Source organism: Gallus gallus, chromosome 4 (genome assembly GCF_016699485.2).
Source record: "Gallus gallus isolate bGalGal1 chromosome 4, bGalGal1.mat.broiler.GRCg7b, whole genome shotgun sequence".
Taxonomy (NCBI): domain Eukaryota; kingdom Metazoa; phylum Chordata; class Aves; order Galliformes; family Phasianidae; genus Gallus; species Gallus gallus.
Genome location: NC_052535.1, coordinates 76,640,154 through 76,665,262, shown reverse-complemented (window position 1 = coordinate 76,665,262; position 25,109 = coordinate 76,640,154). Strand labels below are relative to the sequence as shown.

Here is a 25,109-nt window from a genome sequence, read left to right as displayed (position 1 = left end):
TTAATAGTAATACCACCTAGATTTTGTCAAAGCCATCTTGGATTTCCGCATTTTGAGTGCTACACAGATTAATGAGAAAAAAAAAAAACAAAAAACAAAAAAAAACCAAAACGCTCATGAATTCTAATAGTAAAGGTGGTGAATTCCTATCAGAAGTTGTGCCCATCCTGCAAGGTGCAGGCAGAGTGAGCTCCACTGTGTGGGGTCTGTGGACACCAAAGTGGCAGGGCTTCATTTAATTACCTGATTTCCCATGCAAGGTGATTGCCAGCAGAGCAGAGACAGAGGCTGTGAGAACCACAACAATGAGGAATGCTGCTGGGGAGGTAAATGTCCACATGGTCATTACTAAGAGCACTGCGCAGAGTACCCACCTGCCAATGACTGTCTTCATCCCATCAGGCATGTGGTCTGATTTTTGGACGGTCGTTTGTGGAGTCAGGAGTTGGACTTGATGATCCTCATGGGCCCCCTCCAACTCAGGATATTCTCTGTTTCTATGATTTCTGTCTACTATTTAATTCAAAAAAAAAAAAAAAAAAAAAAAAAAAAATGAGGATGCAAGTCGCTGTGTAAATGTCAGTTATTAATCCTAACATAAATATACGATTGTGACAGCTGTTTATTATTCAAACTAATCACAATAAAAATGTACTGCCCAAGATTTCACTAGCTGTGCTGAACACTGCCTGCCACATAAACCAGAGTACTAACACAAGCATGAAAAGCTGTGGTGAAGAAAAGAAAGCACCATCTTCAAATATTGATTCTGGGGCATGCGTTGCCAACACAGCACTTCTTTCCTGATGTTCAAGGAGCATAATTCAAGTCCTGAGAGGTGCTAAACTTGAAAGGTGTAGCTATTTCTGAATGAAGGGTACTTCAGAGCTCTGAAGTCTTTGATACGCTCACACTACAACCCAGAGCAGGAAGACAGCATGCCCCTACCAGTGCAGTGTGTATCTAGAGAGATTTGTAAAAGAAACAAGTTTCACAGACGGCCCCAGTAGTGGATGACTGAGCATCACTGCTTGTAGGAGATGAAGGGAAATGTCAAGCCCCGTCAGTGCTTTGCTTATGAGGATGGACAGCAACCTGTGTCTGTGCAGCCCAGAAGAAATGAAGTGTCATTTAAATAAGTTACATACAGAAATGAACAATGCTGTCAGTAGCTACTTCCTATCTTTCAAGTACCCCACCACATTTAGAAAACAAGAACCAGCTTTGATAATGGGTTTACAGCCACAATTTCTAATTGCTTCCTAAGCACCCACAGACGCGTTCACATTTGTCTCACATAAAACATACCCTGGAGAGCATAAGAGTTCAAACATATTAGTTACATTCACTGGGATGGCAAAGGGAATTTATAATATTTTTAATTTATTAGACTTAATTTCTGACAAAATAAAATAAAATAAAATAAAATTCTTAGGCAGGACTTTACTTGAATTTAGAAGGACAGAAAAATTATTCCTTACAGAAGCAAAAGAAAGGCATAAGGAAGAGGACAGAGAGATGAAGATGACAGGGCATTTTTGTTGGTTGAACACTTCTCAATGACATCAAAGATGGCATTTATTTTTTTCCACAGGGAGATCAAACTCATATCAGTAGACAATACAAAGTGTCATGATCCATAAGCATCCTTAGAAATCTATGCACAAATGAAGATAAGAGATTCACTGTAGAATTTTCTTTAATTTTTCTGAGTTTTGTTTTATGAACAACCTCTTTTAACATTTTTAGCATAGTACTTTCAGGATGGAGTAGTACTGTTATCGAAATGTGAGAAGATTTAACAGTTGAAGTATTTTGTTTTGGGAAATTCTTATATTTATTATCTAGCATTGATAAAAGGGCCCTCTTTTTTCTGGAGTAAGTTGTCACCTATTTCCACTTCAATCAAATAATACAGCCCTTTTACAGATTGAAACAAATTTAAAAAATAAAGAAAAATTGAACTAATTCTTTTAGTTAGTAATTTCAGGTTATTTTCAATAAAATGGAAACAAACATATATTTTTGCCAGTAATTTGTTCCCCAGTGAAGTGATTTTACATAACCAAGCTCTGGAAAAACAACTTTTCTGATGACAAAGCCTTTCCTGAGCTTGGTTTGGAGCTAACAGTATTATTTAATATTAAAATATGACATAATTAATGCAACACTTACAGAAATGAAACTGAACCATTAATTTCACTTGCACAGAGACAAATCATGTACATTCACAGACACAGCACTGTTCAAAATAGTAGAATCAAACACACCTTTCAGAAACAAAGGGAGTGCTGATTTAGCTATAAAGTGATACTGTAGTCATGTGCCAGTCATATATTCAGATCTACTGATCTCCATCAAGAGAATGAAGATGATGCAAAATATTTTTACACTTTGAAATCTCTCCATGTTCTCATAACAGGAAAGCTTTTACTTTAGGCATGTTACAGGCGAGCACTGAGTAAAAAGAAACATAAAAATTAGTAGAAAGAAAACTGCTGTTTTACAGGGCATGCTGAGTAGGCAATTTTTGAATGGAGACAGGTTATGGAAACTCACTGCTCCTCAAAAATCATGTCTAGAAAGACATACATAACTTCCTGATTCCTGCTCACATTCTAAGCTTCTATTATAGCTTGTTAATTAAATGACTTGGAAAATTCAAGTAAATTAAATATCTGATAAATGAGAGGTCATAGATGCATTCATCTGCCTTCAGAAGAATGATATTGACAAATGGCTAGATAAAGATTAAGTTGATAGGTTCCAAAGTGAAAAAAACTATAACGAACAAAAACTTTGTCAGCTGTAAGGGTAAAGTACTTTGGAGACTTGCAATGCACTCATATGCATGAACAATAAAATGTTTCTTGATGATAGTCTGCCTCACAGTTCATTTGCCTGAAAATCTCTTGGCAGCCATCTGGATCAGGTTTAAATAAAATGTAATACTAAGCCCCTAATCTGACAGTGATAAGCTGGTGACAATGATTATTCATGAGTTTACAAGGAGAGTAGACCTTGAGAGGCAGATGTGAGTGCTTTCTTTCAGGCCCAATTTCAGTGCTTTGAATGTATTGGAACCACTTCAGAACATAAGGTTTGTTTTATTTAAAGGAAAAAAATACTTCTTTAATTAGTTTGACATCCAATTGCTTCCTAACTGTCAGAAGATACCCTAAATAATAATAGTAATAATAATAATAATAATTTTCCAAGGCCTGATGCCTGCTGCACATGTACCGTCACAAAGTATACATTGTTTCTTTTAAATTGATGGTCTAACATTAATGAAATAGCTTGGCCTTGTTTCAGAGGGCTACTGTTCTGAAGTAGGGGGATAACATTTTACTTTTATTTTTAAAATAGAAAACTTTGATAGGGTGTTTCAGAAGCACTTAACTTTGACTGAACTTCACACTCATGAATTAATAATCTTCAAGGCTTGGCCAATGTAAAAAGCCCTTTATTCCTCATGAGCCTAATTCAAAGTCTGTTCAGTTCAACAGGTAGTTTTCCATTGACTTTTTTGCCTTCTGGATCAACCTTTGTGTTTCCTCAGGTTAAGATGGAAATTAGGAAATGGATTTCATAGGAAGTACTCTAATTTCACCAGTGCTAAGTGAAGTTTTGCCTTTCTCTCTTTCTGTAAAGTTTAATAAGAACATGTGGTATAGATAGGAAGGAATCATTTAATGTCATCACGTGCAGGAGAAAACAGCTCATTCATCCTTGCTAATCTATCATCTGCATCTAGCATCTTCACAGTGGAGTTCTAGCACTGTTCCACATTTCTACTGTAAGCCAAGCACAGCCACAGAAGCTGTGTCATACTGTGTACATCAATCACAGGCTTCTGAAAGGTGTTTAAGTACAGCGCTTTCTTTTTTCCACTCCTCAAAAGGAGAAGTTTCAATTGTTTCTGAAAATGGAGGTACAAGGAAAGCTCCAGCCCAAGAACAATTGCAACAGCTGCAGACTCTCCTGTTTGATCCCACTGCATGGATCCTATGTATCCTTTGCACAAGCTTTATTCTCCATGGTATGAAGAGTCAGGAAACTCATGGATAATTCAAGTGACAGTGGTCCGTGGGAGCAATTTTGACTAAACTAGGAAAGGGAACATTCATACAGGTTAGGGAAACCCTCAAAGGAAAAAAAAAATCAGAATACAAGCCGTGCACACAGTTATCTAACTCCAAGCATTAACTCTGGTTATTACTATAAATTTGCAGTACAGAGGCATTCAGATGATCAGTTAAGAACAGAGGTCCACAGTTTCACATACTGCTCTAATACACAGAAAGATACTCCCTGCCCAAAGACCGTCAAGAAACTCCAGGTCTAGACTGATGTTTGCTGTAAAGATAAGGTAATCAGTTTACTGTCATTCAGCTGGGTTAGGATAAACCCTTGTAGAATCAAAATGACCCCAGCTGCCATCTCCTCCATAATACTTCTCAGCTATACTGACCCTTCCTCAGAATCATAGAATGGCCTGGGTTGACCACAGTGATCATCGAGTTTCAACCCCCCCTGCTATGTGGAGGGTCACCAACCACCAGACCAGGCTGCCCAGAGCCACATCCAGCCTGGCTTTGAATGCCTCCAGGGATGGGGCATCCACAACCTCCTTGGGCAACCTGTTCCAGTGTGTCACCACCCTCTGTGTGAAAAACTTCATCCTAATATCTAACCTAAACCTCCCCTGTCTCAGTTTAAGACCACTGCCCCTTGTCCTATCACTGTTGACCCTCGTAAACAGCCATTCCTCTTCCTGTTTATATGCTCCCTTCAAGTACTGGAGGGCCGCAATGAGGTCTCCCCAGAACCTTCTCTTCTCCAAGCTTAACAATCCCAGTTCCCTCAACCTTTCCTCATAGGAGAGGTGCTCCAGCCCTCTGATCATCTTAGTGGCCTTCCTCTGGACTTGCTATAAGAGCTCCATGTCCTTCCTGTACTGGGGGCCCCAGGCTGGGACGCAGTACTCCAGATGGGGCCTCACAAGAGCTGAGTAGAGGAGGACAATCACCTCCCTCCCCCTGCTGGCCACCCCTTTTTTAATGCAGCCCAGAACACAGTTGGCCTTTTGGGCTGCAAGCGCACACTGCTGGCTCATGTCCAGCTCTTGTCCACCAGAAGAGTGGTGTCTCTTAGCTTCTTTTAAGTTTCCTTTCTACCCTCTTTCTGTTTGTTTTCCTTTAGGACCCAGAGATAAGAGGCAAGAGCTAAGATGAAAATTCAGAGTAATTGAACATGTATTCAAGGATATTTTCTCAACTGTTTGCAGATATGAGAACGAAGGGTTACAGAGTCTAAGACAAAAAATGCTCTCTTGAGCTCTAGGAAACGATGGGAATGTGTCTGGATTCAGGCTGGATGTTTTCCTCTAGCAGAGGAAATTATTGTCACACCATGTGGCCAGAAGTAAATACTCTTCTCATTGGAGCTAATGAGAGATAACAACCCTTTTGGCCTCCCTAGCAAGTCCACACATACAATGAAATTACTTCTTCCTCTCTATCACCGCAGGATTTGGGTTGAGCTATTCAGTTTTAATCTTACTCTGATGCATGCGATTGGTAGAAGTTCTGCCCTGAGCACTCTGAATATTAGCAACACTAATGAAATTACTCTGGAGCTGTTATTTTTCACCTTGGTATTTCCCCTGACCACCTTCTTGTGTTGCTGATCTGCATTGCAGCACTTCCCTTTGCTCCCAAGGACAGATACTTTACTTTGCAGTTATAAGCCTAATCAGGAATGGCCTGAAGGCTCAGGAAAACCAGAATCAGCAGGGCACTGACCTTTAGCACTCTGGGAAAGAGAGAAGCCAAAAGTAATCTTCAAACCAAGCTTGCTTCTTTAATACAGAAAGATGGTTGGGAAATTATGCAAGGTTGCTAAGGGAGCTTAGTTAAGTCTACCTAGAACTCTCCTGTGAGAAACTCCTCTTCTACACAGCTTGCCATAAACTTGGAAGTCAGTTTGAGAGGAGTTCAGCTGGAACCAGTATTCAGAGAAAGCTGGCTTCAAGACCATCAACACACACGTGAAATCATAGTATTTAATTCAATTTAACTACATTGAAGCAAGACTGACGTGTACACGTCAGGATGGGCACCTTTCTATGCCTACATTACATCTCTCATTTTCACAGACCTCTTCCAGGAATGCAAGAGTGATGACAGAATAAGGCTATCCCTGTTATTTCACCAGAAAAGCAGTAGCTGTTTTTCTCAGTTAAAGAATAATTTTGACTTTAAGTCTTACAGCTTTTTCGGATCTATTCCTTAGAATTCTGCAAGGATCCATGTCATAGGCATCCGATGAAGGTTAGCAGCTGAGGGAGAAATTGCCTATTAGACTTCAGAATTGTTGCAGTACTTTTTTTCTTTTTTAGAGGCAATGCATAAATTTCAGGATCAAAAATAAATGAAGAACATGATCCAGAATGAGAAGACAGTGAAAATGGAAAGAAAAAAAATACTACAGCTATCAGAGACTAAGGAAAAAAATGCTCACATTCAAGGTAGAAGATTATTTACCTGCATACCTCAGCTTATCTAGAATTTTATGTAAATAATTAGAGAAATTCCCTAAAGCAGAAATAGAGACTCTCCTCAGAGAAGAGATCCTGTCTGTCAAATGCAGTATGTGCCACAGTGCATGGAGCTCTCCCATTATTTAGCCCTAAGCACCTTGCATGTGCTGTAGCGCTTTGCGGAAAAGCAGACTTGCCTGTCTAAACATTATAGGTTTCTCCTACAGACACTCAGCCACTGTTTGGCACTGTTATGCTCTGCCTTGATTTGGTCATGAGTCCTCTAGAACAGAGATTTTTGTTCTGCTCAGGCATATGGCATCATCTCCCTCAGCTCAGAAACACATCTCCAAGGCTGAACGTACTGCAGGGCCGCTCTGTGGACATCAGGGAGTACTCATGAACAACAGTAGATCTTGCTGCAACTAAACAAATCTGACGCACTTTTTTCACACAGACCCACAGTTGGAAATCAGAGTTTTGGAACTGGTCTTACAGAATTCAAATTGGTAAAGTACTTGTAAATCCCTGAGTTGGAAGGTTGAGAAATAGCAGATTCTAATCTAATTCAACAGAGAAAAAGGACAGCCCTGGTAGACCAATTTCTGTGAAGTGCTGTTAATTCCTGTTGCATCTTTAAAATGACAGATGACTACTAATCCTTGCTATAATATTTATCTAGAAGATATTGGGATGAAGGTTTCTGATTGTAACCAACTTCCAATGGCTACAATGCAGCCACATAAAAAAAAAAAAAAGGAGCATCAACTTATGCGATGCAGTTATGGGCCTGTGTACCCCCAGAAAGGTCCCAGTACTTACTAAAATTCTTGTAAAAAAAAAAGAAAAAAAAGAAAAAAAAAAAGAAAAAAAGAGAAAAAAAAGAGAGAAAAAAGAGAAAAAAGGGAAAAGGGAGAAAAGAGGGAAAAGAGAGAAAAGAAGATCTAATTTTTTTTTCTTGTTCTTTGCCTATTTTTAAGCTGGCACAGTTCCAAGGATCAATTGGAACCAATGGAGCTAGCTGTGATTAAAGAGCCCATACACGCACACACACACAAACAAAAAACAGATTACACAGTGGAGGAACAAGACCAAAGACCATTTGAAATGGATTGCTTACTCAAAAGGAGCTACTTCTTGGAAGGGACATAGCTGTGCCATTTAATCAGTACTGTCAAAATAGATGTCTCTATCAGAGCCTGTTATTTATTTTGCATCAAGACAGAAATAGTACCTGGTGAAGTTTGGGAAGAAAATACAACATTGCAAATTGCTTTTCTAGAAATGAAGAGAGCAGATTTATGGTGGAGATTGCTCCAAAAATGCACCGCAATATAATATAGGGGGTGAAGGAAAAAAGAAATGTATGTGCAATATTGCTGACTGTACTGCTGACAGGGCAGTTGTTCTGGAGGAAATAATGTTTACAGCACATCTGAAAAAAAACAACCTAAAAACCAACTAACTTTCTCCTGAGGTATTGGTTAGAATACAAGATCCTGAACACAAAAATACAAAGCAAACTTTCCTGTGGCCACTAAGAGCTTTGGGAAAGAAAAAAAATTAATTAAACACAATACACAATAACCAACAATAAAAGCTCAAAACAAACACCGTGATCAACAACAACAACAACAACAAAACAATGCCAAAGGAAAAAAAAAGAAACAAAAAGAAAACAAACGAGAAAACAAAAAATAATAATAAAACAAGCAAAATCAAGGGGAAACTTCAAAAATTAAATACTGAATCTTCACTGTTGAGTCTCAGGTCATCCATATGACTACATCATTAATAAAGAGCACTAGCTTCCTCATAACTACAGATCATCCAGAAGAGAACATAGATGTTCACTGCTTTCTTGAAAACAGTTCTTTGGTCTTTTTTTTTTTTTTTTTAAATCACAACCCCAACTCTTTTCTTCACTTCTTGAGAGTTTTCTCCTGCATCAAGCTAAAACATCTCTTAATATCTGGTACTACTCATCAAAGAATTTACCAGGAGGAAGACAGAGGTAGCAGTTGGTTACACTGAAACTCTACTACACTGGTCACAACCACAACTGAGAAGAAATTATTTTTGGACCCTATAATTGTAAGTTATCACAAGTAAGGTATCACCAATACAATGCATATGAAACACTTATTTTACTATGCTTTTGTCCCCCTATTACTGTATAGCTACGTTTCTTCAGTATATAAAAATACATTACCATTTTTTGTTCAGCAATGTTTTGAACTTAAATTTTCCATTTTAACATTTCAAAACTTGAGTTCACCTAAAATGAATTTGAATCAACAAATATTTTGAACAAAGTGAGAGCTGCTTTTCCAGGAAAAGAAAAGGATGAGGTAATAGCAGGGGTTTCATCAATTCTGGATCACTTGTTAGAATCAACAATGAAAGTCTTGTTGCATCCTTTGAATGCTGAATAGTCAAGATGCTGTTGAAAAGACTTTCACAGACAAAACAATAAAAAAAAAATTGTTTACCATGGAATTTTTTAACTTAATAGTAACAAAACTGGGAATTATCAATAAATTCATGCTAAACAAAGAGACCTTTTCATAGAATCATTAAGGTTTGAAGAGACACCTAAGAACACCTAGGCCAACCATTAACCCATCCCCACCATGCCCACTAAACATGTCTCTCAGTGCCACATCTACACATTCCTTGAACACCCCTACCACTACCCTGGGCAGCCTGTTCCAGTGCATAAAGACTTTTTTAGAGAAGAGGGAAAACAACAACAACAACACAACTTTCACCCCTGCAAAGCTGATTTATTTTGGTGAAATGTGAAAGATCAAAGCACAGATCCTGGCATAAAGTCAGAGTGGAGATCAACAGCAGCTTTTTCAAACCTAATGAACAGATGTCAAGTGGATGGGTTTAGGCTATTCTTGGTGGTGCCCAGTGACAGGGGCAAAGGGCACAAACAGGAGCACTAGAAGTTCCATCTGGGGAAAAATTCTCTATTCTGAGGGTGACAAAGCACTGAAACAGGCTGCCCAGAGAGGTTATGGAGTCTCCTTCTCTGGAGATATTCAAGACCCACCTGGATGATTTCCTTTGTAACCCACTGCAGGGAACCCACTTTAGGAGAGAGTTGGATTAGATGATCTCCAAAGGTCCCTTCTAACTGATACGAGTCTGTGATTCTGTGTTTATAGTTTGAAACAAGGACATTTCAAGAAATACAATCTGTCAATTTTACACAGCAATGAACTTCCCATTTCATGCCTATTATTTGTTGCTTATTAAGTTCCAAGGACCAGTAACTCAAAGGCCTGGGGTTGAAATATAGAAGCTACTGAACTTGAGAACATATTACCCTCTTTCCTTCTCCCAGTAATTATACATTTTTAAAAATCTACATTTTCAGAATAACAAAAAAATTTGCTTAATGATTTCAAGTGAGATAACCAGGTAGGGATGAATTTACTGAAAATTTGGATTCCCCGCCCCTTTCTAATTTTACTATTTATATTTAAAAATCTTTTTTTTTTTTTTTTTTGGTTTAGATATGAATTTCTTTGAAAATACCCATGTAATATAAATATGAACTAATTTATAGAAATTTGTACCTTTCTTTCCAAAATTTTAATTTAAGAGAGAAAATCCCTACAAGTATTTTTCACCAATGACATTAATTTGCCAGGTTCTGATATTTGTCTGTCTGTGATTCACAATATCTGTATTTCTCTGTTATATTTATCAAAACAGCAAATTAGTTCTGGCAATACCAGCGTAAGTATACTCTCCATATTATAATGAAGATTCTCATTCAGTAAAAGCTTTAGTTTCAAAGGAACCAAAAGCAGCAGATAATTACGCAAATAATTTTCTGCCCTTCACCTTTCTCCTTCTTTTCAACGAGGACCATGACCTTGGACATGCATCACCTGCACATCATAGAGAACAGCTCAAAGAATATGAGTGTCACCTAGAGATCTTCGTGTATTGTGCAGAGAGAAGAAAATTCAAGGATAAACCCTGAAAGACTGACAGAAGCAGACCAGAAAAAAAAGGAGAGGAAGTCATGAAGAAGAGCATTTATGAAATATAAATTGAAAATACTCCTTAATTCCTCATTTAGAGGTTACCACAATCAAGGTACCAATTAGAAGCAAGATTTAATTCCTAGCATGTCTAAAAGGTAGTTGAAAATCTATATTTCAGAAACAGTTCTGAAATTAATTATAGGGAGGAACAAAACCCTACAGTCTGTATATCGTCAAGCTCAACTGGGCACATTCACTGTTTTAAAAATTCAGCCCTTTATTAACTTTTTCCTTTAGTTTATAAGTGGCACAAAGCTGCAGTACACTTCAACACTTTTGAGTTTGTCTGCTGTTCATGCACATAGACCACAGGATCACAGGTGGAAAATGCAGAGGACTGTAATGCAAGGAGCAGGCACTGGCAGCACAGAATGAAAAGCAGCCATGGGACACCTGATTTCCAGTCGTCCAAGCACAGCTTGCATTTCAGCATCTGCCTGTGTTCTTAATAATTCCCAGAGACATCTCAAGCAGAGTCATGTTCTTGCTGAGAAATGCAGAAGCTTTGAGCAAAGAAGTTTGGGCTGGATGGATTTTTTTTTTGGAGAAAGGGGTAATAAAGCATGGAAATAAAGATTGTCAGATAAGAAAATCCAATACAACTTGAAAAAAACAGCCTCTACAGCCCTTCTGAGAGAAGGCTTTCAGCAACAAATTGAAAAGGATCTATCTGCTTTTAGCTGAAAAACTGCCTCCAGGTTGTTTGAATCTTCACATTTCTGAAGATAGAAGTCTGTTCTAAATATTTAACATTTCTGACCATGGGAAATACTCAAGGTTTAATTTTTAGAGCCTACTCCTTCTATGTGCCACCAGATGCCAGCCCTGACACCTCTGGAGAGGTCCCAGAGGATTGGAGGCTTGCTGATGTGACTCCCATCTACAAGAAGGGCCATAAGGAGTATCTGGGGAACTACAGGCCTGTCAGCCTGACCTTGGTACCAGGGAAAGTTTTGGAGCAAATCATCTTGGGTGAGATCACACGGCATGTACATGGCATCCAGGGAATCAGGTCCAGCCAGCACGGGTTCATGAAAGGCAGGTCACGCTTCACGAACCTCTTCTCCTTCTATGACTGGGTGACTAGACTGGTAGACAAGGGAAAGGCTGTTGATGTAGTCTACCTAGAACTCAGCAAAGCCTTTGACAATGGTCTCTCAGTACTCTTCTGGAAAAAGTGGCTGTTCGTGGCCTGGACAAGTATACCCTTCTTTGGGTAAGAAACTGGCTAGAGGGCCATGCCCAACAGGTACTTGGTTAATGGAGTTAAGTCCAGCTGGCAACTCGTTACAAGTGGTGTCCCTCAGGGGTCGGTACTGGGGCCCATCTTGTTTAATATCTTTATTAATGACCTAGATGAAGGGATTGAGTGTACCCTCAATAAGTTTGCAGATGACACCAAGTTGGGAGGTAGTGTGGATCTGCCTGAGGGTAGGGAGGCCCTTCAGAGGGATCTAGATAAGCTGGATCCCTGGGCTGAGGTGAATACTACTAATGCTACTACTCTGAAAGGGTGGTCAGGCACTGGAATGGGCTGCCCAGAGAGGTGGTGGAGTCACTAACCCTGGAGGTGTTCAAAGAACGTTTGGATGTTGTGTTGAGGGACATGGTTTAGCGAGAACCATTGGTGATAGGCGAATGGTTGGACTGGATGATCCTGTGGGTCTTTTCCAACCTTAGCAATTCTATGATTCTATGATTCTATGAATGGGATGAGGTTCAACAAAGCCAAGTGCTGGGTACTGCAGTTTGGCCACAATAACCCCATGCAGTGCTAAAGGCTTGAGGCTGAGTGGCTGGATGACTGTGAAGAGGAAAGGGACCTGGGGTATTGGCTGATGCTCAGCTGAACATGAGCCGACAGTTTGCCCAGGTGGCCAAGAAGGCCAGTGGCATCCTGGCCTGCATTAGAAATAGTGTGTGCAGCAGTAGCAGGGAGGAAATCATCCCCCTATACTCAGCACTGGTGAGGCCGCACCTCGAGTACTGTGTTCAGTTTTTGGTCCCTCACTACAAGAAAGGCATTGACGCCCTGGAATGTGTCCAGAGAAGGGCAACAAAACTGGCAAGGGGTCTGGAGCGCAAGTCTTATGAGGAGTGGCTGAGGGAGCTGGGATTGTTTAGTCTGGAAAAGAGGATGTTCAGGGGAGACCCCTCTACAACTTCCTGAAGGGAGGTTGTGATGAGAAGGGGTTTGGCCTCTTCTTCCAGGCAACAAACAGGACCCAAGGAAATGGCCACGAGTTGTACCAGAAGAGGTTTAGATTAGATATATAGAAAAACTTTTTCTCTCAGAGAATGGTCAGGCACTGGAATGGCTGCCCAGGGAGGTGGTGGAGTTGCCGTCCCTGGCAGTGTTCAAGAGGCGTCTGGATGAGGAGCTATGAGATATGGTTTAGTAGCTTGTGGTAGCAACAGTAATGGGAGGATGGCTGGACTAGATGGTCTTGTAGGTCCTTTCCAACCCTGTGATTCTATGATTGCACCTCTGTCTCATCAGTCCCTCAGGGTGAGGAACCCTGACCCACACTTCCCTAGGTTCCCAGAGAGTTCCTTTAGTTGGGTTCCTGAAAATAACTTTTTTTTTTCCCCTTCAATATCTAATATGAGAATATTTATGCCTTTCAATACTGTAGAAAATTGTCAGATTTATACTTACACCAGATTAATTTAAAGCTTGGTGAATATTTTTGGATAAAATATTTCTTGGGGAAAATAATTCAGTAATCAGTAAAGTATATTAAATACTCATGTTTAATCTACTAAATATTTTGAGCATAAACTAGTTCTCCTAAAAGATGCATTGATAGTTAAAGAAAATGAGCATTTATATTTTCTTCACTCAAAATAGTATTTTGCTTAGAAAATTTCTAACAGACTTATTTTAAAACTGTAAAAATAACTAAATACAATTTAAACAATGAATTTTGCCACAGTAAATGAAGCAAGTAATTTGACCAAATATGAACTCACTTCTTTTAACATTTCCTTCATACTCAGTGCAGAATCATTCTTTCTTTACTTTTCAGAATCACCAGCAAAACAAAAGATTCACTATTTACACAGCTGTATTTCTGACACGTATGCCCCAATGTCAGGGCTGCATTTCTTATTCCTGGCTGGGCTTCCCAAGAACATTCCACTAGTTAATAGGAATAACATAGGTCAATTCAGGCTTGAGATAGGTAGGTGGCGTTTAGTGGATTTTTGACCACATTTATTAGGTCTAAATTGCTGCCTTTTGATTACTTTATCAGTTTTTCAAAACTGGGATAACATTTCAGGCAGCAGACTGTTCTTCTGTGTTTTTGATGGAAAGAAAGTAGTAAAATCTAGTACTAAGAAATTCTAGTAAAAGGAGGTATGAACAGACATTTTTCTACTTCAAAAGGTTTTGTTTACTTCCTTGCCATTCTCATTATTTTTCTTTTTCTTTTTCTTCCATTCCTTTTTAGTAACACTGTTTTAGAAATCTTGGCCCAGTCTATTTTACCAGCATTTCACATTCTAATTTTTAGAAATCCACTGCATCAAGCTTTCGGACTGCTGTAAGGTTTGCCCAGAAATTTTGCTTAGTGTGCTTTGGAAAGGTACTTCAGGTTGTTTTTTCGCTTTGAAATTTACTTCTGCTGAAGCTGTGGAGTTGGCATTGCTTCACTAGGACTTAATCTTACATTAAATAAGAAACTCAAAGTTTTCTTTAGCATTTGATCAATTTCACACCAAAAATTCTCTTCCTCTTTGCATCCTCACAGCTTGCCCAAAATTTACTGTGTTTTCACTTCTGCACCTTTTCATTTTATGTCCTCTGGACGCTGATTATACTCCAGTAATTCTCACATTTCACTCCCCCACTCACCTTCTCTCCCTTCATTTCACCATTTTCTCTCCACTCATCCACTGGACACATTTCTCTGACACCATTTCCCTCTCCCGTTTCACTGAACGCTTTCCCTGGTTTGAGGTTCTGTACTAGCTTCCCATGCTTCCCCTGTCCTCCCATCATTTCTGCTTCTCTAAAGGATCTCCTAACATGGTTTCCTGGCTCTCTTATTTCTGCAATTTTTGTCATGCTGTCATGCCTTTTCTCATTACTTTTTATTCAGAAACCTTTACACACAAATTGTTCTCTAGATGCACGTATGCTAACATCATCCTCACTTTGACCAAATGTTAGAACCACTTCTTTCATGAGCAATTTGAGTAATAAAGCAACAAGATACCAGTCTGCCTTCATTAACTATTTTGTGATAGTTGTTCTAAGCCTTTTCTGACAAACAGTTATTTTATTGAGTTTATTGGTCAAGAAAGTGGGTTCAAAAGCACTGTATGGGAAAAGAATAAGGGATAATACTTCTAGTTTAGCTTTGAGATATCCTTCCTGCCTCTCATCAGAAATCTGTCTTTGCCGCCTCAAGGGGCAACAAAAATGTAAAAGGATCCCTGCTCACAGAGTCCATGTTCCCCTGGCTTTGCCAGGCCAATCCCCAGCTTCAGTCCAAGGGATTTTACACACTGGCTGTGAACAAGGGCCATTAAGTAGACTTAGAGCATACAATAAAAAGATGCAAGTGGTGAAGCTTTACTATAACTTAATCACTATCAATAGTAAATTGTTATTTACATGCAACTATTGAAAGGAGGAACTTTCTGTATCACATTAAAAAGGGGGAAAAAAAGAAAAAAAAAAAAAAGATATCACCATGCTATAGCTTCCATCTGTTCAGACATGGAAGGAGATCTTTTCATGACATTTCAAATAAAAATGATATTTGTTTATCCAAAACAGAGGGTATTAAATTGTGGAGCCCATTCCTCAGGCACATCTTGCTGAGTGCTTGAGCCGCAGGATACCACTCCGAAGGTGACCTCATTCTGAACACTGAATCCAAATGAACAACAAAAAAAATATTTGTTTCTTGAAATGCTTTATAACAGTTTTCAAAAAGCGACCCAGTGAGACTTGCAGCAGAGGAAAAAAATAAATCTATTTCAGTTATTCTTCAGCTCAGTATATTATGCATCAACCTAGGGCTCCTTCTACTAAGGCTCTCAAATTGTTTTAAGGGGAAAACAGAATGAATAAAATGCATATTATTCCTACAGAACCAGTTTTTGCTCTCACTTATGGCAGGCTTAATTCAGAGTAAATCTAATGAAGCCAATGGTTTTCTAATAGCATAAAAGCGAACAAATTGAGCTCTGAAGCTTCTCATGTTTTATCTGCCAAGTGTTTTCATGTTATGCTGGCAAATGGACAGTGACAGGATGTACAGGTTTTGGGAGCCCTTTGGCAGGCAACAAAGAAGCCCTATTATATCCCATGACAATGCAGCCATTTGCGAATGCTACCAGAACCAGACTTCATAGCCAGAAGCATTGAAGTTCCTCTCACTAGTTTGTTATCCTCACATGCTTACTTGCTATATTGCAAGGCAAAAAGACATCCTGGATGTTTCCTGGAAGTGATGATTGCAGTTGAATGAGAATTTTTTCACTAAAACCCAAATATGAAGGAGAAACATTAAATAGAAACTACAAACCACTGTCATGGACTCTTTTTGTCCTCATTTCAAACATGGGATGACACTTTCCTCAAAACCCCATAACATCCAGCATCATGGATCTTTTATTCAGTCAATACAGATTATTTTATTCTGGAGATGTGCTTAGAACCTAACATTAATTTACTTGTATTACTTATTAATGACCTTCAAATTTGCTGGAAAAAACAGAGTCATTTATCATGTTTAATTTTGTTTGTGCCTGGTAAAAAGAAAAGTAGATCCAGAAAGAAGTCTTTAGCACCTTACATGGTTCTTCTAGACAAGTTAGGCTCCTAAATCTGTTTACTGGCCTGAAAGCCAGACTTGATTCTCCGCACAAGGGTGGCAGGACTTTCACATTACCTTCCTGTAAGGTTCAGAGTGCCCTGGCTGTCATGTTGCCCTTTCACCTTTGCCTAGAGCCTACCCAGTCCAATGAGAAGGTAGTATTTGAGCAGAGCAACCTGGAGGCCTCAGCAAAAGAGCAGTAGGATTCTCCCCAGTGGTGTTTGCCAGTTACCTCTAAGACAGCTGCACTGTGAGTGCAACTGTGTCCAAATGGTTGCAGTCAGTGTGGAAAGGGGAGGACTGATGCAAACAGCTGGAGTGTATACAAATGCAAAACCCTGCAGTTTTCCTCCAGGAATCCCACTGTAAGAACACCCGCTCCATTGTACGTTCAGTTGACCCACACCCCTACAGCACCTATCCCCCATGAGCCAGGCAAGAGAAATTTCACTGCAAGCTATGTGCTTGCAAAGGTGCTGCTCAGGAAACCCCCGCCAGCTGGCTGCTGGCAAGCCAAAGAGTAAATAGCAGAAGAGACCCAAACTAGTTCTCACTGAAGAAGTCTCTTTCTCTCCTATGAGGCCTCAGCTATTTTCAAAGCCCATCTTGCCTACCAGTGGCAGCTGAAGTTGGTCAAGAAGGCTCAGAAGCTGTTGGAAGAAAAAAGAATAGTTTACTTACCTACAGGTGTATAAAACCTCACTCCAGCTCAACAAAGCCAAACCATCCATAGCCAAGATGAGACAAAACATAAGAGATGATAACCATTGGATGTTCTCCCTCACCCAGCCCTCCATCTCTCTACCTAACTAAATTTTGAGTGGGAATTCATGAGAAATGGTAAAAAGGGAGATTATCAGCATTAGCTCTTGTTAGCATATCTGGGCATCAGCTTATCAGCTGCTGTTAGTGTACTGAAACACAGAATAAAGCTGCATGTCTGAAAAAGACATTGGGTGCAAAATTGGACAGAAGAGTTTCAGATTGCAGTTATTCCATTCTTTCACACAAAATGTGAAATAACATGTTAACTGCCTTTTGGGCATACAGTATGCATCCATTAAAATAATCACCATATGGCACTTTTTGGGACACAGTAACTTTCACATCATTTCACACACCATTCAGAGGAACAATTTCACAATGGACCCTGCAGGACCTTGAAAAGATTTTATCAGGTTACTGGATTAAGGATTTGATAGAGATTCTGGGGAAAAAGCAGGTGGAAGTAACAGCTCACATAGTGCCTCTGCAGAATGATTACTGGGCTATATTCTCTGTTCAAATGGGAAAAGGAAATCCCTTGAAATAAAAAGTCTGGCTGCTGCTGATTAGCTGACAAGAATGAAATTGAACACTATGCGCATAAAAACCCTATATGTGCTACCAACTGATGCAATTCATTTTCTTGTGGTAGTATGGGCTTGGAGAGGAATCCATTAAGGCCCAAAGAAATTAATATCAGAGAAGAGAAGCATCCCTACCTTGCATGATTTTCTTTAAACATTGCACACAAGTCTAGATTTGTGTTTGTATTTTTTTTTCATCCCTTCCTTACTCATTAACTTTACTGCGCTACATAGCCAGGGCCTAAATTATTCTGCCTTTTTCTGTTATCAAAATATACCTTCCATCACTTTCTCTAGCTGGAGAAATAGTGTAATAAGAATATTCTATATGGAGTGGATATCTCTAAATCTTTGAGGAACTGCAGTTGTACGTAGAGTTTCTAACAAGACTAAGGCCATTGACTGAAAGCAAACTATAGTTAAGGCTTATCTAAGAAAATTATATCAAATTTTCTTTTTCTCCCAGTCTTTATCAGCTTTATTTTATTTTCTGCAGTTTTACCCCTTGCAGAGTCATTTAAATGCATTGCCTGTTGGAGGACTCCAGTTGTGGTGATGGTACGTTAGGTGGCAAGTCCCATGAAGCATGCTAATATGCGCTAATCTTTTAATAATGATGAATATTTGACTCTTTGTAATGGGGGTCTTTCTTTTTTAAAGAGGCTTTCCACAAAAAAAAAAAACCAACAAAAAAACCACACAACAAAAAATCATCACAATGGTTGTCACAAGTAAGCTTCCCTTTCCTTTGAAAGAACTGAGTGTAGTGGAAAAGATAATTACTTAGTTCCTTTATCTCCAAATTATTTGTAATAAAACCTGAAATCGCACCACAAGGTCTTTCATGAGGATGTCATAAATTAAGATGCATCGATGTATTTGGTGCATCTGTTCAGCTCTGCACTCCTTTGTCTTCTGCAAATAGCGCAGCAGCTTCAATACCCAGCAGACAGCATTTACGCAAATGATGTCGTGGTCTGTATCATTAATATTCAGCGATTGTCTGTCATAGACACCTTACTGTACATCTGTTATGCAAATTTATGTTAATTTTTGCTCACTGACAGCTGCCTTGGTTCCCTCCCTAAAATGATCTTTTCCATTTTGAAGTTTGCAATCTGTTCCCAAAAATGTTAATCTAACAATTAACTGAAATTGCTAAACAGAAATTTTACGTGTTATGTCCAAAATAGAAACCAGTGTTTTTAAATAGATGGTGAATCTTCTCTTCACATCATTTGTTTTATATGTGATTCAGAGAAGGGTAAACATTGATCTTTGCACAGCCTGTGTTGGGATAAGTGACAATCTCCCTATACAGTAATAGGTTTTGCAGGAAATGATGCCATCTTGTTTTCACACAGGCTATGGACATAAATTTTACTTTCCCATTAAAAGTTGATCTTTGCATTATTATCTCCTATTTGGACATTTGGGAATGCAGAGGCCACTCTTTATTAATACATTAGTTATTTAAACATTTGATATTAAATAATGTAAACATATTTCAAATAAAGACAGAAAGCATTTTTTAAATGCTTCAGAGCAAAGATAACATCATAACACCATAGTATATCATGAGAAGTGAGATGCAGAGGCCTTGGAACCTATAGTCACATCGTTGGAGAAAAGACTCCAGCTTAGTGTGTCCATGACAGGGCTTCTGCTTCCAGAGTCATGAGCCAATCAAGTTACACCAAATATCCTACAAGAAACCAGCGGACATTTGGACACAGGACAGATTTTAAGGTTTAGACTCCAGTGAACATATGTGAAGAGTGCCTAAATGGAACAGTCTCCAACTTAACCCAAACTGGAACCAGATTGCTGGCACAGAATATTTACAAGTTCTGGGGTGCACCCAAAGCAAGGGAAAGTTTGACATGTGCCAAGGATAGCTCAAGTCAGGCAAGCATGTGTAAGAGATGTCAAAATCCAAAAGGTAGCACTGTGTCCCAGAGAGGACAGCTTTGAAACTGGGAAAGAACAAACAGGGTCATGTTGCAGTCACAGACCAGGCTGTTTTGAAAGGAAGTTAAATAAGAGTCATATTCTCTATACTTGGGGGGGGGGGAGAAAAAAAAACAACAAAAAACTGCAACAAAATCCCACAACAACCCTGCATGCCTATACACAAATGCCAACAACTTTGAAGCAGAAGCCAGTTAACTAGACTGCCTGGCAGTGTAACAGGGTCATCCTGTAATAGATTTTTCAGAAACTATGGCCACAGAAGAATTTGACAGAATATAACACCTGGCTATAACCCATACAGAAAGAGAAGCTGAAAGACATTAAGTTGTAGCCATTAAAAATAGCGTTACAATGTACCACAGATTCGATATCAGTCTTCACCACAAAAAAAAAAAAAAAATACAGCAGAGATACCTATCCAAGCCCTACTCTTATCAGGAAATAAAGTGCAGTCTGTGTCAGGCTGAGCTGTCAAAATAAGAAGAGTAGGAAAATTAAACTGATAAATTAAAGAGCAGCATGTCACCTGACTGATGGCATCCCTCCAGGAGATCTCTTGGAAGCAAAGCTGCAGTTTCTAACAAAGAATACAGAAGAGCTCATTAAAAAACACAGAATGGCTGGGTAGCAAATATCATCCTTTCCATCCAAAAAAGGAAGCAGGGGATTTCTGAGTTGCAAACTATAAATCTTCAGAAAAGTTTCTGGAACAATAATTAAGACAAAAGTATAAAATCACCAAAATGAGAATTCTATGAGACCAAGCTGGCAGGGCTTTTATTAAGGAAAATTGTTTGTCTCTAGTCTATTGCAATGCGTCAAGTGTGTTAAACAATGGATGATGAAGACCATTTGGTAAATAAGTTCACTTGAAAGCTGAAGTACTTAATTGAAAAAGTATTTCCTGAGGAACCAATTAGGAAAGGAAAGTAATCATGTAAGAAGAGTGAATATTCTGTTGTAGTTCAGAAAATGATTGACAAAATCAGAGCAAATAGAAGGATACAACTTACTCTCAAGTTAGAAATTCACTAGTGAAAACTGGCAAGCCGTTTTAGAAACTGCAATTAATAAGATTATTTGGAAAAGGACTGAACAGCCATATCAGTCCTTGCAGGTGTCAACACTTCGTCTAGGTTTGTCTAGACAAAGCAAAGCACTTGACAGACTTACAAAAATATCTTCCTTTTAAATAGATCACCAGACTGCACTTGGACAACTGAAATTCAGTGTCACATACTGGAAACACCTGAGGACACAGGATATAACATTTTGAGGAATCCTCTGAAACATCTCATTCTACTTTTGAATATTGCAGGCCACTATATCATATAAGTATTCATTGTAAGTTTATCAAGCTCCAAGTTCTGTTCTAATCAGTTATCATGCATATCTCTGCTTATCAATCACCTCAAAACAAATTTTGAACTGTTTATAGAAATGTTCATGAGGTTACAGCCAAAGAGAATAATTTGTAAGTGGATCCCTAAAAAGAAAGATTTGGACTCCCATGCTCCATGAAGTACTGGTACTGAAAACTGTTTAGTTATTGTAGAACTTGAAGCATAGCCATGGGACTATTATACTAATTTAACAGAAGAAAAATATCCCACTATGAGATATGTTAACTTTTATTAACTGACATTATTGACAGTGAGTCATTCTACAGTCATTCCATGCTGTTTCCTGTGAATGTACTTCTCAGCCATTATAAATACCACATTACTACTAATTCCAAAAAACCTGAACCACCTAAAATTTTTTTCTTTATTTCATCAAATTTTCAGGGGACATGGGACAGCATGCCAAAGGGTGTCCCTCTAACATCATCTGTGATGTTGGAGTAAAACAATGGGATGACAGTAGAAGAAAGCAACTGGGAGCAGTGGGCCAGGTCCCAGAGTTATTGTACCCACCTGGCAGCCCAAGCAGCACAGTCCTGACTGCTGGATGCTCTCCCTCAGTCCCCAAATGCAGGGCTCTCTACCTGTGCTGTCTGCCTACCCCACGACAAGAAAGATTTAGAAAAATAAGGTCTACAAATAGATAAAGTTTTAGAGATACAGTTTTCATTGTTTGAAAAAGATCAATCAGTGTAATAGGAAGAGCAAAATGCCAAAGAGCAGCTGCAACATAACTAAAACTTAGAGCTTTGTTGGTCAACAAATCTCCAAACAGTGTTTTTTTTTTTCCCCTCCCTCAATGCCTTTTCTTTTTTCTGTTGTCATTGTTGCTTTTCCTCAAGTACAGTGTCATTTTACTGTCATATGGCCAAAATAATCATAAGGAAAAAGAATGTGAAGAATTACATTACTTAACTTTGACAGTATTTTTACACTGTGCAAGCCTTAAGTTGCTGCATCAGGAAGAGCTCAGAGTCTATGCTAGAAAATCCCACCTATACGAAGGAGTTGAGGCAAAGAAAGTTTTTCCATTTTGATTTTCTTTTTCACATTTTGGAATGTAAACAAGTATTTCAGTATTTCCTGCTGAAAAATGTCACAGTCATGACAGTCTGAATAGCATATTTTTTCTTCCAGAAAGCAAATCCTGGAATATGCTTTTCAATTTTGCAGCTATTTTAATTATATAGACAAAATAAATTTCATCAGAAGCAGACAATATGAAAAATCAAAACATTTTTTTCTGAAATTGGTAAAGGTATTGGTTTTGTTATTGAAAAAGGTGTTTTTCCAGATTGATAGAAAGAAAAGCAATATTTCATTATATTTAACTATTTCATTGGAAGTGGTGGGAGAGAACTTCAGAGGCGTCTTTGAAGAAAGTTTCTTGAGAAAGAGTGGGAAGGAGAGGAATGAAGTGACACAAGTGGTTACCCTGCCACTTTGTGAGTTATCCACCTCTCATAAATGCAGACACATGATAGTAGACAAGAGAAACCTTCTGGGATTTCACACCAGGTAAAGAAAATATCTCCATTCAATACACAAAATAAATGCTCAAACTAAGAAGGGAAACAAAGCAACAACAGAAAACAAACAAAAAATGCAACATCAAAAAACAAACAAACAAACAAAAAACCCAAAAGCAGAATGCATACCTTCAAGGTTACCAACAATTTCTATGCCTACACAAGAGCAAAACTCGTCTCCTCAACAAATCTGAGAGCTGGAGAAGCTAGTAGGCTTCTGCTCTGTAACTATAAAGGCTGCAGCTGTGAACTGTGATCAACCAGTGGCTGAAAAGCACCACCCCAAAGAAGTGCTCTGTCATCAGATCCCTAACTGCTCTTTCCTGGTCTCCAAAATTTTGTTCACAGATGAAAAGCATTTAGTCTACTGTGTCATCATACAAAACGCTTAACCCAGGAAAAGCCTTCTCTTTGGTTGAGGTACTGTTGGGAGCCTCTCAGCTCCTCTACTCCTCAGCGGTACCTCTACTTCATACATCAACTCAAAACAGATCTAGTGAAATAGTAACTAAGGTAATAGAAAAAAAAAAGCATCAATACAGATTGCTAATAAATGATGGTCTAAGAGACACTTCTGATCACTAGATTGCATTAACCTCTTCTTTCCACTCAGTTTCGCTTAATCTAAATGCAATTAATCAACCACATATTTAGATAAAAACTTCTGCTAGTCCTACAATTATCAGGGACACATGACTGTCCCTGATAATTGTAGGGACACTATCAGGGACACATGACAAATGACAAACTGTCATTTGTATGATATTGTTCTGCTCCTTTAAAAATGCTGTAGCAATAAAGAATATAAACAAAATAGAATCAGTATAATTAATTATGTTTTGGGAAAGCATGATAGCTTAAACTTATGAATGTGCATATGCTGACACGTCCAGAGATCTTGCTGAAAATGATACTGTTCTAGTAACAAAATGAATAGCAAAATGATGCAAGTTCACTCAGTAGTCTGGAGCAAGTTATATCCGGTGAGGACAGATCACCAATGCTGTGATATAACTATGGCTGTAACTGCAAATAACTGAGACTGTACCATGAAAAATGATTCCTGTAATATGAGGACAAAGCAGCTTTAGACACTCATTTTAAGTATTTTTGTATTTGGGCTTAAAACAACATAACATCTTCCCATACTCACTGGAAAAACATTCATTAACCTGCATAAAAGAAAAAGTCAAGCTCTTACCTGAACAGCAATAAGTGACATTTTGATCCAGGTAATATGAGGCTATACAAAGCATAAATGGAGTTAATTTAGGTGTGCAGCAGTGTATGTAAGTTCAGGAATTTGCCCAGCAATTTTGATTAAGATAAAGTTCTTTTCAAATGCCAAATATTCCTTTGGGAATAAGTAAAGGTGGCACCAAAAAAAAACCCAATCCCAGATAAACTTTAAGCTGAATTACTTAAGCAGGTGTGCAAGTTAGAGAAACTCACAGAGAAACTCACCTTGAAAAAATGCATATATTCACCTTGTTAACTGCCCGAGTTCCTACGTTCACATATCTTTGGTCTTTGTTTTCCATTAATTTTAGTAAATGAGGATATTAGTAGTAATGTTAAAGAAATGTGTGTCTTTAACAAAAAGAATACCCCTGAAAAGCTAGATCACCGTATTTAAAGCTCACTCTTGGATGTATTCCAGCATGCGGATCCTACAAGCTGTGCTCAGAGCTTTGAGAAGGGAGCGCTTGGGCAAGCTGAGCCTTGGGGAAGAGCACAGCACTCTCCAGCCATGTGCATGTTCATTGCTCATGGCCATTTTCACAAAACTCATCAAACTTCCAGCTGAAAGTAACTTGACTGAATTCAAGGCTTAATTGTAGATGTCTTGTACGTTTCCATCGCATCATATTTACATTGAAAAGGTCATGAGCTGAACTTTGTAAAACATCGTAGATCCAGTATGGTGAATCACTTTTGCATATGACTAATCATTGTTGACTAATCACTTCTACATATGAATAAGTTTAGCTTTCCTCAAATGTGTTATAATACAGGACTTGGGATAAGGAGGTGGCACCCTGTCTGCTGAGCCACAATCAACTGCAATAAAGGGGATACTGTTTTTTTCTTTTCCCCAGGACCTTTCAGTCAAACCATCCTTCTATAAGGAACAAATTAGCATTTCCACAAATGTATCTGCCATCTAGTCCATTCTGCAAATTTTTAGGCTTAGTTTTCCATGGTCCTGGCAGCTACACTTTCCCGGGCAGACTGATTTGGACAGACCTACAGCAAATACTAAGAAATGAGATCACAGACAAGGTTTTCCCAATTCTTTTTTCCCATCCTCTTTTTTGCACTGCAAGATATTATGAATTTTCAAGGCATTCATTCCTGTGACATTCGACACCTGGATACAGGCAATACACTTTGACCTGTCAGGCTACT

At 38.7% G+C, this 25,109-nt stretch overlaps 1 long non-coding RNA gene across 1 annotated transcript in view; it reads right to left on the bottom strand.

Moving 5' to 3' along the window:
• LOC124417906 overlaps positions 1 to 22,963 on the bottom strand; it is a 28,798-nt gene extending 5,835 nt beyond the window's left edge. Inside the window, exons 1-2 of the long non-coding RNA XR_006939079.1 lie at positions 22,830 to 22,963; positions 375 to 513 (exon numbers count right to left, since the gene is read on the bottom strand). This is a non-coding gene — a long non-coding RNA (uncharacterized LOC124417906). The remainder of the gene's footprint in view (positions 1 to 374; positions 514 to 22,829) is intronic.
• Positions 22,964 to 25,109: the final 2,146 nt, after the last annotated feature.